The sequence below is a fragment of the Globicephala melas genome, chromosome 6, assembly GCF_963455315.2.
Source record: "Globicephala melas chromosome 6, mGloMel1.2, whole genome shotgun sequence".
NCBI lineage: Eukaryota > Metazoa > Chordata > Mammalia > Artiodactyla > Delphinidae > Globicephala > Globicephala melas.
In genome coordinates this window covers 51,559,793-51,564,556 of record NC_083319.1, presented here as the reverse complement: position 1 = coordinate 51,564,556, position 4,764 = coordinate 51,559,793, and the positions used below count along the sequence as shown (strand labels likewise).

The window sequence follows — 4,764 nt, the reverse complement described above, 5'->3', positions numbered from 1 at the left end:
GAGACAGGAGGACATGGTATTGGCTTCTGAAAACAATGTCGTCATGAACTTCCTTGTGGGAGAGCCAAAGGTCAGGAAGAAAAGAATTGCTACACTAGAGGAAACGGAAGACTATTAGAATTTTTCCTTTTTCCTTCAACTGTAGTCATCACAAAAATCGAATATGGTCTTATCCTGTGTAGCTTTCCTTACATACTTTTAGAAAGTACTGTCCTTTGCAATTTGTACTGATCCATTGATCTTAATCAGGACGCACGCTTTCAGGTCAGTATCACTTAGTAGCTGAATCACCTTAAGCCTCTCCTTCCCACTTGGAAAATGTGGCCAATGGAAATGTATTCGTGTGTCTAGCCTCCTGGCACACATGAATTCCATTCTCTTGCAAGCAAAAAATCCCAAAGAAAAGGGCGTCTACACGCAAATGATTTTAACTAGTGAAGATTTCAAACTGGAAAATAATTAGAAACAATCTAAATGTTAAAACAATAGGCTGTTTAAATTATTTATGTGTTGGAGATATTAATTACCCTTCTTCTATGAACAGATTCCACCTTCTCCCTTTTCCCCACTAAAGGAGTGGAAAATCAAACTCAGAAAGGGCCTCTGTGTCCCTTCTTTTTCATCACAGTGGTTGGTCCACGATGCACACATGATCTAATCCAGGTCAAAGGTTTTCCCTGAGATTTTTCTGTTGAAAAGGCTTTGTCCTCCCTTTCTGGCGGAGAGTTGTATGATTGAGTCCCACATTTGCAGGTGGCATGGCCCCCATCACGTGGAGAACTCTGGAAGGAGAAGGAACAGCGGAGAACTCTGGTGACATCAAGCCCCTGGCCCCTAACACTTAAGTCCTCAGGGCTGCCTGGTTCTTGCAGTTCAGTGAGCAATCCCAGTATTTTCTCATTAAATTTTCCTTTTCCTTACGCTAGTTGGAGTTGGCTTCCTGTTACTTGCAACTGCAAGGGTTTTAACTAACAGCTTATGCATTCATTAACGTTGATGATTAGGAGGACCACACAGCAGCATGGAAAGTGATTTTGATGAATTTTACAAACAGCACCATATAAAATTATATGAATGATATCATTACAGCTATTTAATCATTCACGTGCAAAATAAGTGGAAAAGAAGTACCTTAAAAATGTAATGGGGGCTTCCCTGGTGGCGCAGTGGTTGAGAGTCTGCCTGCCGATGCAGGGGACATGGGTTCGTGCCCCGGTCCGGGAAGATCCCACATGCCGCGGAGCGGCTGGGCCCGTGAGCCATGGCCGCTGAGCCTGCGCGTCCGGAGCCTGTGCTCCGCAACGGGAGAGGCCACAACAGTGAGAGGCCCGCATACCGCAAAAAAAAAAAAAAACAAAAAAGATGTAATGAATGTTTAGCATGGTAGAGTTATGGGTGATTTATCAAACTACGTTCAGTATGCAAAGTTAAATGTGGCTTATTGTTTTTCTACAACTGACCAAATCTTCCTCATCAACTTCCTTCATACTGACCATTAACTGTATCTTAGTCTCTTTGGAGAGGAAAAAGGTTTTAGTTTAAAAGAGTTGCTTTGTTTTTGTTTTAAGGTAAATGGCGAATCTTGTATTGTTTCCTGCCCTCCTTTCCAATATGGTGCCTTGGTTCATTGCAGAGGCAGGTGCTTGAGGCAACAGGAGAGAGTGAGCTTTACATTTGTACACCTGTTATCAGGGTTGGTGTCATGGACTGAATATTTGTGCCCCCTACCCCAAATTCATAGGTTGAAGACCTAACTCCCACAATGTGATGGTATGTGACATGGAGCCTTTGAAAGGTAATTAGGGTTAGCTGAGGTCACACGGGTGTGGCTAATCCCACCAATCATGGGATTAGCGGCCTTATAAGAAAAAGAAGAGAGAACTCATTCACTCTCTCTCTGTATGCACAAAAACAAGGAAAGGCCATGTGAATACACAGCGAGAAGTTTGCTATCTACAAGCCCGGAAGAGAGCTCTCACCAAGAACCCAATCAGCTGGTTCTTCCCAACTCTAGAACCGTGAGAAAATAAATATCTGCTGTGCAAGCCACCTAGTCTGTGGTCTGTTGTTACGGCAGCCTGAGCTAAGACTGTTGGTGCTGACGTTTTTAGCAATGTCTCTGGGTACCTGGCTGGTTGTACTACTGACCTCTGTGCTTGGAGAAACTGTGGCTCTTTCTAGCTCAGTCAGAGCTGGAGGGTCTTCCCTCCTGACTTGCTCCCAGCTGCAGACAAAAAAATGTTGCCTGTCATTTCAGTAAACAAAGAATGTTGCCTGCTATTCCAGTGAACAACACGTTTCCAGGCCATCAAGTCATCAGCCACTTCAGCCGCCCTGACGGCGCACCCTGGGGGGAATTCAGGATGGAGAAAAACAGGATACTGGTTCTAGATAGTTAAGATGCATATCTAAGGAATAATTTCATGAGCCCAGACTGTTCCATCTTCCCCTAGAAAAGCACTAACATCATTAACGTGAGATGTCATTTTTTTGTGATTAGCAGTAATCTTTTAATGTTCAAGTACATGTTTTTTTGTTTTGTTTTGTTTTGTTTCAGCAAAAACTCCTATATATCCTGGCTCCTCCCTTACCTCTTCAGAGTAGTTCCTCAGAGCTATCTGAGAGGGCATCTCCTGGGCTACAGTCCTCAGTAAGGTCCCTGAATAAAGCATAACTTGCAACTTTTAGGATGTGTGTTTTTCTTCAGTTGACATTGCCCCTACCTTGGCTTTGGTGGCCCTGCAGACCACCCTGTGTCTCAGCCACATCCCTCATCTGGTCACTGGCTTAGGTTAGTCAGCCAGCCCATCCCTTACTATGGCAGCCAACTCTCAACTCAGCTGTACCCACATTCTGGAGAATGTGTGGAGATGTCTTGGTCCCTCTTCTGCCACTCTGGGGCTGAAGAGGCCCAGAAGCACTCATGCAGACCCTCTGCCTGATCACCATGCTGTAGTGGTGTTGTTTTAGTTGTCGAATGATCCTTTATTGAAATAACTCCCTTTGCAGCTCTTAAGTAGCTGGGCATTCCACTGTACCACTGTTGAGGTTTATCTATGATGCCATGAGTGTGGTGGCCATCAACACAACAGGCCCCTGGATCTCCTTAATGGTTCCAGAGAGCTCTTTGGCTAATGATTGGTACTACATCTGTCTGGCAATGTTGACAATTCCATCTGCAGTACTATTTCCACTGTGCTTAATGTTCTTCTGCTTCTTTCTGTCCCTCGTGGTCCCTTGAGGGCTTTGATGATCAGGGAAGAGGCAGAAAAGGTCTGGACTGTCTGTTCTGAATGGTCAGTTTCACTGTAATCCTCAGACCCTTCCAGGTACCGGCTGCCTTGGCAATGTCTTTACCTACAGTTTTTGGAGACAGACCCAGAGGGCCACTCTTGGGGTCCAGGGCAGATGTGACACCAACGTCCCCATCAGTGCACTCCAGGTTTATGACTTTGATCTCACTGAGGTCGAACTTGGCAGCACAGTGGAGGCGACTAGTGTCTGATGACCCCAACGTGGGACACCTGGAGAAAGTTGCGTCCTGGCATCCTCTGAATGCTGAAAGGCCCATGCTGTACTTTCATTCTCCTCCTTTGTACGTGCTGGCAGGGGCCACTTGTGTGACAGTCCGTGGCTGAGTCTCATGAGGAGCAGGTTACAGTTTCCCTGTCCTTTCAGGGCTCCTTTCCCTCAGTCTATCTACCACCCATGATCTCAGCCTTGAACGGAGAAGCCAGGATACACGTAAGTCATCTTTTCTCCTCCAACCTCTGTCTTGTCTTCTGATAGCACTCTCTTAGTTTGGAAGGGTAAAACAACCCATCTTTTCTGTGCAGCAAGGACACCCCTTATGTCAAACCTCAGTTCTCTGTACCCTTGGCTCAGAGCTCAGGTCTGATCTTCTGACCTTTGATATGTTAATGGTACTGATAGGAATTTACAAAATCCTTTTCTTTTTCTACAGCCTCTGATTTCTAAAGACTGTTTTCATAGAAGCTGAAATTTGAAAGTCAAAAGCTGGATGTGTACATTTTTTTCTTTTTGCATTCCTGCTATAAGAATCTCAAACCTCCCCAAGGCATAGAGATACCACCAATTGATCAGGGGAAAAGTCATTCACAGAGTATAAAAGAGAATAATATATTTAAAATATATTATCCTTATTACATTTTTTCAGACTTTCCATGATGTCTTTTACCTGTTTACCTATCACCCAAACTCCCTGACCACCCCTGCCCAAATTGCAAAATGGAATAATACTAATTATTGTTTATTGAATGCTCAGTGTCAGCCAATAACCCTATAGCTGTTCATATCTCCACTGAAGAGATGAGAAATCGGGGCTTAGAAAGGTGGCTGTACAATGTAACAGAGCTAATTTGCAGGAAAAAAACTTCAGAAAATACATTTCTATCTTTTTTGCTTTTGCTTACTTTGGCTCAAAAGTCAAGCATTTACTCCAATATGGCAAATGTAAAACTTAAAAAGACAAAAAAGAAAAAAATCCATTAAATGAGTTGGTCCTTAACACACTGCTTAGAAAATAGTAAGCTCTCAAAAGGAGGGCAACAGTTATTATTTATTAATATTATTTCTATTGATGTCCCAGGAGATGAGCATCTTAGTATATACAGATGAAAGTCCATCGTGGTCAAAATGTTGGTACAATTTGATATTTCCACAGCTGAGCAAGAAAGTAGGTGAAGTACTTTGGGAAGGCAGAAGCCCCTGGTTGAGTTGGGAACATGCGGTTGGCCTTCTCCT

The 4,764-nt window shown here is 43.7% G+C and overlaps 1 pseudogene; it reads right to left on the bottom strand.

The window, feature by feature from the left end:
• Window positions 1–3,012: 3,012 nt before the first annotated feature.
• Window positions 3,013–3,571, bottom strand: LOC115863913 (large ribosomal subunit protein uL11-like; annotated as a pseudogene).
• Between the last annotated feature and the right edge of the window lie 1,193 nt (window positions 3,572–4,764).